This window comes from Dipodomys ordii, unplaced genomic scaffold, assembly GCF_000151885.1.
Source record: "Dipodomys ordii isolate 6190 unplaced genomic scaffold, Dord_2.0 Scaffold82, whole genome shotgun sequence".
Classification (NCBI taxonomy): Eukaryota; Metazoa; Chordata; class Mammalia; order Rodentia; family Heteromyidae; genus Dipodomys; species Dipodomys ordii.
The window spans coordinates 12,344,067-12,352,866 of record NW_012267298.1 but is presented as its reverse complement, the minus strand read 5'-3'; the positions used below and the strand labels follow the sequence as shown (position 1 = coordinate 12,352,866).

General features: G+C 62.3%; 1 long non-coding RNA gene across 1 annotated transcript in view; it reads right to left on the bottom strand.

Annotated features, from left to right (window-relative positions):
- The window catches only part of LOC105992357, a 14,219-nt gene extending 11,603 nt beyond the window's left edge, over window positions 1-2,616 (bottom strand). Inside the window, exon 1 of the long non-coding RNA XR_001175403.1 lies at window positions 2,604-2,616. This is a non-coding gene — a long non-coding RNA (uncharacterized LOC105992357). The remainder of the gene's footprint in view (window positions 1-2,603) is intronic.
- Between the last annotated feature and the right edge of the window lie 6,184 nt (window positions 2,617-8,800).

Sequence of the window (8,800 nt, the reverse complement as noted above, 5' to 3'; positions counted from 1 at the left end):
TGGAGGTGGAGATGGAGGTGGAGATGGAGGTGGAGGTGGAGGTGGAGGTGGAGGTGGAGGTGGAGGTGGAAGTGGAGGTGGAGGTGGAGGTGGAGGTGGAGGTGGAGATGGAGGTGGAAGTGGAGATGGAGGTGGAGATGGAGGTGGAGATGGAGGTGGAGGTGGAGGTGGAGGTGGAGGAGGAGGTGGAGATGGAGGTGGAGGTGGAGGTGAAGATGGAGATGGAGGAGGAGGAGGTAGAGATAGAGGTGGAAGTGGAGGTGGAGATGGAGATGAAGGAGAAAGAGGTAGAGGTGGAGGAGGAGGCTTCCGTCCTGCTCCTGTGTGTCCACCATGTCCTCTGCCTTCCCCTAGGTAGATGGCCAGTGAGAGGGTAGGAAAGACATGGTGGGTAAATGCTCCCATTACGAGGGCTGGGGGAGGGAAGGGCTGAGCCTGCCTGTGTGGCAGCCCCTCCTGGGTCTGGGTCCAGTTCTGCCTTAGACTCTGTGGGCCCCCTCTCCTCTGTCCTGGACAGGAGAGGCAGAGGTTCTACCTCTCCTGCTCATACACAGTGCTCACACACAGTGCTCATACACAGTGCTCATACACAGTGCTCACACACAGTGATCACACACAATGCTCATACACAGTGCTCACATACAGCGATCACACACAGTGCTCACACACAGTGATCACACACAATGCTCATACACAGTGCTCACACACAGTGATCACATACAGTGCTCATACACAGGGATCATACACAGTGCTCACACACAGTGCTCACACATAGGGATCATACACAGTGTTCACACACAGTGCTCACACACAGTGCTCATACACAGTGCTCATACAAAGTGCTCACACACAGTGCTCATACACAGTGCTCACACACATGATCACACACAGTGATCATACACAGGGATCATACCCAGTGCTCACACACTGTGATCACACACAGTGCTAGTTTTTTTTTGGGGGGGGGAGCCTGGCCCAACAAAGATTTTTTTTTTAAAAGGAGAAGGTGGGAGGGGAGGAGAAAGAGAAGGAGCCAGAGAAAAGTCCAATGAAGAATTAGTTAATTTAGGAAAGCTTGGCTTCTAAGCCATCGTGCATGGAGACTGTGGTGCCGCCCTAGATCCCAGCAGCGTGGGAATCTGTCCCCCTCTTCTTTATTAATAAAGTAGGGCTACAGTGTCACTTGGCACTCCCCATAGACGTGTCACTCTACTGACTAATTCTTTTTAATTGGAAACATGAACTACAAAGAAGCATCCCTGGGCAGCTTAGGAAGCATGGACCTCACGAGGTGGGGCTGCCGCCGCCTGCTGCCCACCTGCTGCCCACCTGCTGCCCCACCTTCTCGGGCTCCCTTGCCAATCAGAGAGCCAGGAGGCTGGAGCGGCCCTGGGTCAGCGTCTGGGGCTCACCCATGGTCCCAGGCGTGGGCCAGGGCGAGCATCCTGGAAGGAGGCAGGCATCTGCCACCGAGGCTCTGGTGGGGGCTTGGGAGTGCGGGCACCTGACACCTGCACCGCCTCCGGAGGAGGCAGCAAATGACTCCCCACGTTCATGGGGCATTTCCCCAGAGCCAGCCACTCAGGCAAGATGGAAAGGAACTTCATGGCTGGACAGCTGGCCAGGGGTGTGTGTCAGGGACAAGAGTCCAGGGTGGGGGGTACCCTGGGTCACGGGTCCCCACACATGGGGGCCTGGGGCAGCTGTTGGCAGACAGAAGTGACCCCAGGAACGAGGTGGTCCCAGCCCCATGTGCCCCTCCCTGCTCCACACCCTGATGACAGAGCTGGTGCCCTGTGCCCAGCGGGGTTTCTCCCAGGCCCTGCTGCCCCGGCCGCTGTCTGGTGAACCGTCCCTCGGGCGAGCATGGCTCCTGATGACTGCAGCGCTGCCAGCTTCTTTCTTGCTGTTGAGCTGTTCACTGGGGGGGGGGAGGGGGCAGGCGGGGAAGGATCAAAGAGCAGACGCCCAGAACACTGCACAGATGTTGCCAGAAAAGCTTCAAAGTTCACCGGCACCTTTTGTGAGGCCGCTCCTGAGAGAAGCGTCTTCCTCCGTGACAAAATGTCCTCCCAGCTTGGTGCAGAAGCAGGGCTGTGCTTTCTCCTGCCAGGGTGAGGCTGAACATGACCACTTCCTCCACACCCAGCTGTGGTCCAGTCCTCCACGCCCAGCTGCTGTCCAGTCCTCCATGCCCAGCCGTGGTCCAGTCCCCACGCCCAGCCACTGTCCAGCCCTTCATGCCCAGCTGTGTGTCCAGGAGCTGCCCATGGAGCCAGGGCAGGGTGCCCTCCAGAGCTCCACCAGGTTCTCAGTTGGGACCTGTGCTCCTCGGAGGCCTTCACTGTGGCCAGGAGGATACAGGGTTGTGGAGAGCTGGCTGAGGGTGATTGTCGTGGTGACCGTGATCACAGCGGTGGCCGTTGAGGGAGGGGGGCTGGCAGCTAGGAGGGCACTGGTCATGATGGTGTGGGCACTGGGTCCAGCATGACGCTAACCATAGCCTTTTCTCCAGAAGAGCACCACCCCCTGGGACATTATTAAGCTGCTCTGGGCTCACCCTGTGACCTCCAGGCCTCCATCTAGCTCCGCCCTGTGAGGACAGAAGAAGGACCCAGGATGAGGGAGCCCTGAGGGGGAGGAGGGAGGTCCTGCAGGGGAGGAAGGGGGTTGACCAATCCACCCCAGGACAGATACCACCAAGACACCCTGGGCCCCTGTGGTGGTTGGGCTAGGACCTGGGGACCCAGGTGGCTCAAGCCTGGCGGTCACGGGTCGAAGCTTGCGTCCTCTGGGTGAGGGAGGGGATCACGGCTCAGGCGTGGCACCAGAACTGAGTGGACACAGTGGGCAGGGAGGTGTCCTCCAAGAAGCCTGGAGCATCATGGCAGATGACAGCCACAGGACACCTGGGTTGGAACCCAAGGCCTCAGCTCAGGTGGCCATGGCACAGGGGGACTGGTGTGGGGATGGAGGTGGGGGAGACACAGGAGGAGATACAATTGGCTTTTCCTGTGGATTGGCATATGCCCTCCTCAGCAGCCCCACCAGACCCTCCTCCAGGACATCTTCCTGGGCCTTGAAGCCCACATGGGGCCTTCTGGGCCTGTGGCTCCATTCCTGTGGCCTCTGTGCCTCCTCTCCCACCCTATAGGTGACCCACAAACAGTGGAGGGGGGGAAGAGGAGTGTGCCAACCTGGCACACTTGTGCTGACCTTTGTCACACCCAGCGCAGACCCCATGTTCCTCAGTCTGTGGCAGAACCCAGGAGATGTGCAGGGCAGAGGCTCTGAGCAGGGAGGGGCAGCGTCCCCACACCCTGCAGGTCAGTCTCTCCCAGGGTTCAGCAGCTTGGGACGAACGTGGATGGGTGCCAAGGACAGGATCGGCCGCAGTCACACAGCAGCTGAGGCCTGGAAGGTGCCTGTCCTCTGGCCTTTCTGCCCAGGCCTCTGGTTGCCCACTTCTGTTAGGGTGGGGACAGGCCCGAGGTGGGGGGGGGTGGCGCTGGCAGGCTCTGGGCGGTGCTGCGGATCTGCCTGCGTGGAGCTCCTGGCCGCGTCAGGGCTGAGCTATTCTCAGCCTGTCTCCTTTTATGGCTCCGGAAGTGAGCAGGCTGCCGGGCTGGCGCTGAGACATTTAAATGAGTTGCCAAGAATGGCAGGAGAGGCAGCCGTGGCGGTGGGGGCCGGGGGCTGGGGGCGGGACGTCCTGGACTCCACCCCACCCCTGGCACGGGCGGCCAGAACCTGCTGTTCCGGGGGCGTCTGCGCCGGCCATCTGGCAGCGAAACCCCCCAGTCCTGCCAGCCCTCCCCCCGCCCCCCGCCCCGGGCTCCCGCCGCGCGATCCTGCCAGGGTGGGAGTCCTGGGAGGCTGCTGGGGCGCTTCTCCTGGCTAGGGTCCCAGTGGGGCAGAGATGGGGCCAGGCCCTGGGGCTCCAGCTCTGTCTTGGCAAGCCGTCCTCACACCCCTCCCCTCCCCACGATGCCTGATGCTCTTCAGCTCCGCACTGGCCCCTGGACACAGGCATCTGGGGACACCCCCCAACCTCACCGCCCCACAGCAGCCCTCACACCCAGCCTTCTCCCCATGGCTGGGGTGTCTCACCCAGTGGAACACAGTCACCCCCAAGACCCTGCCCACCCTTCCCTGTCCCCATACCTCCCTCAGGTCCCCGTGCCCCAGGACCACTCCAGGCTCTTGGCTGGCAGCCTGCCTGTGACAGCGATGGCCTCCACCAGTCCCCGCCCCCTCCTCACCCCCCCCCATGCTCACAGCCCCAAGCATCTCCGCCCAGGCAGGGGCCACCTGGGTGCAGGTGGGATGCAGAGGGTGTGGTCAGGCAGTGAGCAGAAGTGAGTGAGGACCACCATGGAGAAACTAAGGCCAGGGAAGGGGCTGTGGCTGAGTTACCCACAGCCATGCAGGGTGGGAACATGTCCACAGGTCTTCCCAGACACCCTGCACTCCTCTACCAGCACCCTGGCCTTCCTTGCTGGTGACAGGCAAGTTGTGGACCCTCTCAGTTTCCCCTTCTGAATAACGGCTAGGAGGTGGCATTGGTGAGGAACAGATGACCCTCGAGATGGACTCTCATACTCCCTGGGCCCCCAACCCTGTGGGTCCTTGACCCTGGTGAGATGGACATGGTCTGGGCTTCTTGTGCCTCAGGGCCGCAAGGGGGTGTGGGGTTCGCTGGGTAACAGGCTGTGCAGGATCCATGGAAAAATACAAAGCTTCCCTTGGAGGCTGGACGGGAGCTGTGGAAGCTGCAGGGAGGAGGCAGGAAGGAGGTGGGGGAGGGAGGAGGGTCTGGTGCCCCCCCCTCCAAATGCACAGGCTGCCTGTTCTGGGGACAAGGATACAGCACAGAGCACACAGCCAGGAGGGGAAGGAAGGAAGGAAGGAAAGAAAGGAACGGGGGAGGGAGGGAGAAAATGTTCCTGCCGCTAGGGGAGGGGTGTGGCTACAGGGGAGGGAGCTGGGAGCCCCTCCAGGTCCAGCACCCTGCCTCTCTCACACCACCCCGCCTCCCCACCCCACCCTGAAGCTCAGTCTGGCTGCTGGGTCCGCAGCCTGGGCAGGTCCCTCCCCTCTCAAGACCCCCCTGTGGAAAGTGGGCAAGGATGACTTTCTGAGAAACCTGGGGCAGCTGCAGCTCTGCTTCTCCATCTTTCTCTGCCTCCTCCTTGTCCTCACGGTCTCCTTCATCCTCTTTGGTCTTGCCGTCCAACCCTCTGTGTTCCCCCTGTCCCTATCCTCGGTTCACAGCTTCTGGACTCTTTCTCCCCTGCTGTCCTTCCCCATCTTAGCCAGCACTGCAGTGGGGGCCTGAGGCGGCTCTGTGTGGGGTGGGTGGACAGGTCAGGTGTCCCCCGCCCCTTCTGTAGTGCCTCACCTCTTGTCGGAGAGGAACCCCCTCGAGCCCTCTCCTGAGGCATCAGAGCTTGCCCTACCCCCCTCCTCCCCAGACACAGTCCTAGACACTTGACCCCATGCAAGGCGGCCAGCAGGACAGCCCTGCCTCAGCTCTTCCAGGTGGCTCCCTGCAGTCCCAGCCTGGCCCTGGCCTGCTCACTCCCTGGGACACAAGAGAAGAGCAGGCTCCAGTGAGCAGCTGCCACTCACTCCTGACTGAAGCAGCGCTGGAGCGGCCCACCCTTTTGTCCTTCTTCAGCCCCTTGCTCTGCCGGCCACAGGCCCAGGAGGGCACTTGGGAAGCCCCGCGTGGGGAGCAGGCTGTGGGTCACTGTGGGTCATGGCCAGCAGGGACTGAGTCTCTGGCTGTGTGGCTGCAACCCCTGCACCCGGACAGCAAAGGACATCCAGTGCAAAGGGAGTGGGCAGGAAGCTGGCCACCAGGAGAGCTGGTCAAGGAGCGGGGACTGAGGGGGTCCCAGGCAAGAACCCTACAGCTCAGCCACAGCAGTGGCCAGGAAGCCTACACCCCCTTCCCGTGTACCCTCAAAGATGGCAGGGCCTCAGCAGGTGAGAGCGGAAGGGGCCAGATCACTGCCCCTCCCCTCTGCCCTGGCATCTGGATGCCAGCCCAGTCCAGCTCAGCCTAGACCCAAGGGGCCCCGGGGGCTGTGGAACAAGTGCTCAGTGTGTTTGTGCATGTGTGCATACACATGTGCATCATGGGTGCACAGACACGCTTGTGCATTGTATGCACACCTGTTTGTGGGTGCGTAGGTGCATAGTGTGTGCACATGAATGCAAGTGTGTGTATGTGTGTGTGTGTGAGACATTGCAGCAGCCTCTCTGCTGAGCTGTGCTGACTGCCCCTCCTGGAAGGTCACCAGGGAGAACCGGATGAGCTAGGATAGGAGCAGGCCGGACTGGTCAGAACCAAGCCTGTGAAAATATGCCCAGTGGCTGGCAGAGCACAAAGATGGGTGTGGGGGCTGTGCCCCACTGAGGACCCACTAGGGGGACCCCTCCCTTGGAGAGAGGCAGGGACAGCTGTGTCCCTGCAATGGAAGGCAGAGGCAGGAGAAGGGCCACCCCTGCATGCTGAATAGGAGCCCCCATGTGGGGGCTCGCAGTTGTCAGTCCTGTCAGAGGCAAGGTGTGTGTGGGGAGGGGCCTGGGCTGGGGCTAGGACACGGGGGGGGGGCCCTCTGGCTTTGGGGCTCCTGACATTCCAAAAGCTGCCTAAAACCTGGGGACTTGGGGACTGGGAGACTGGAGCCATGGGGCAGAGGCCAGATGGGGGGAGCTGCTTGAGTCCAAGGCTGCACGGACCCCATGCTCACCCTGGCCTACCCCCTCCCCGCTACAGCCCCTCTTGTGCAGCCAGGCTTCAAGAAACGGGCAGTGGTCCCCTCTGCTCTGTTGCAGCCCCCAGCCTGGATTAGCCCCTCTAAACCTGCCTGAGGCTGGAGGAGGGCGGGGGCGGGGCGGGGGAGCAGGAGGAGCACAGTCCTCCCCCCCCCCTGCTGATGGGAGGGGGAGCCAGCCCGGCCTCTTTTCCAGAGGTGGAAGAATAGAGCCCCAGGCTCCATTGCGGGGGTTGCTGAGGACTTCTGGGGCGATAATTGGGCAGCGATTAAATGTTCCCAAAGCTGCAGCAGTGGCTGTGGCCTGTCACCTGTCACCAGGCCCTGCAAGACCCTGCAGGGCGGAAGGCAGGCGGGATCTGTGTGTCAGCCACCATCCCCCGCCTGTGCTCTCTGCCCTTCCCTCCGGCTGGATCGACCTTCATTCTGCTTTTCAGCTGGGGAGCTGGGACAGGGGTGAGGAGGGGTCCGCCATGCCCAGGCTGTGGCAGGCTGGGGGCTTGGGGCCTCACCATGGGGTCAGGTTTAAGGTGCGCTTGCCCTGCCGGCTGGTTAGGGTCTCAACTGGCCAGGTCTAGCTCCCCAACAGAGGTGAGATGCTGGCCTCTGTCCAGTCCACCGCCCCACACCGGCTCCAGCCTTTGCCTACTCATCCCCACAGCCTCCCATGCTTGCGGGCAGCGGCCAGAGGGCCTGTCCTGCGAGTGGGCTCCAGGAACCTAGGGCTGGCCTGTAAACCACTGGGGCTGGCTCCTCTGCGGCGCACAGGCTCATCAGCTGGACCCCACGGCATAGACATTTGGTGATAGCCAGGCATCTCAGGGTTCAGACACAGCCGGCAGCCTCTGGTGCCAGGGATTCCTCCATGGGAAAGCTCCTGTTGGTCTCTGTTCTAGTAGCTTCTCTGCCTGGCTCCCCTCCCCAAGGGTGCCCCTCGGCCCTCCCTTCTGTGTCCGCCCACTCTCCTTTAATTAGAAATGGCAAGAAAGCCCTTTCTGGGGAGTTTCTTTTTGCCAGAAAGACATTTCCCCCAGGGGTGGAAGCCCAGGGGTAGCGTCGGAGACAGGCTGGCCCCGAGAGGACCCAGGCTCCTCCAGAGCACCAGGAGGGCTCCGAGGGGTGGGCAGGGAGCGAGGGCGCCAGGATGACTGAACAAGCCAGAGTGGGCATGAGTGTGCAGAGTGAGTGGGGGCATAGGTATATATGGCTGCGAGTGGGGTACTATGAGTGTACAACACCCGTGGCCAGCCAGAGGGAGAGGGCGTTGGCAGAGGGGACCCGTGTCCCTGCTGTCATGCTGTCTGTGGGCCTCTGCAGTGGGTGGTGGTGTGTCACCCACCGGTCCCCCAGGGAGCACCAGAGGATGGAGACTGGACCCAGGCCCAGCCAGCCTCAGAGGTCCAGAAGGGCATCCTTCCCCCCCTCCCCCCCCTGCACCACTGCGGTTGCCAGGGAAGCGGAAGGGGCCTCCCTTCTGCGGGAAGCTCAGCTTCCGGAGCCCCATTCCTTATATGGTGCCTTGCTTTCCTCTGCCTCTTCTGGCTGCCGAGGGCTGCCAGCACCTTCTCCTCCTTCCTCCCTTTCCTCCCTCCCTCCCAGCCCTCCTCCCCTCTCTTCCTCCTCCCTCCCCGCTTCAGCCTCTTCAGCCTCGGGTCTCCTCTGGGAGCTCCTGGCCGGAGGCTCTGCCCTGCACCCTGCAGTGTTCAGGGCCCTGCGTCCCTCCTTGCCCTCCACACAAGTCCCCACACGGGTCCCCACACCAGTCCCCACACGGGTCCCCACACAGCAGCTTCCAGATTCCCCGAGACCTAAGTGAAGCCTGCACCTCCCCAGGGCCGATCCAATCATGACACTGGGCTCACCCCCCAGGCCCCGGTGTGGGCACACACTCGTGTACACACTGCACCAGCCGCTGCTGAGGACCTGAGGACCTCCTCCTGGCCGGGGCGGATGGCAGGTGTCCCGCGGCCCGCTGTCCCCGCGGCCCAGCGCGCCCCGAGGTCCCCCGCAGCGGG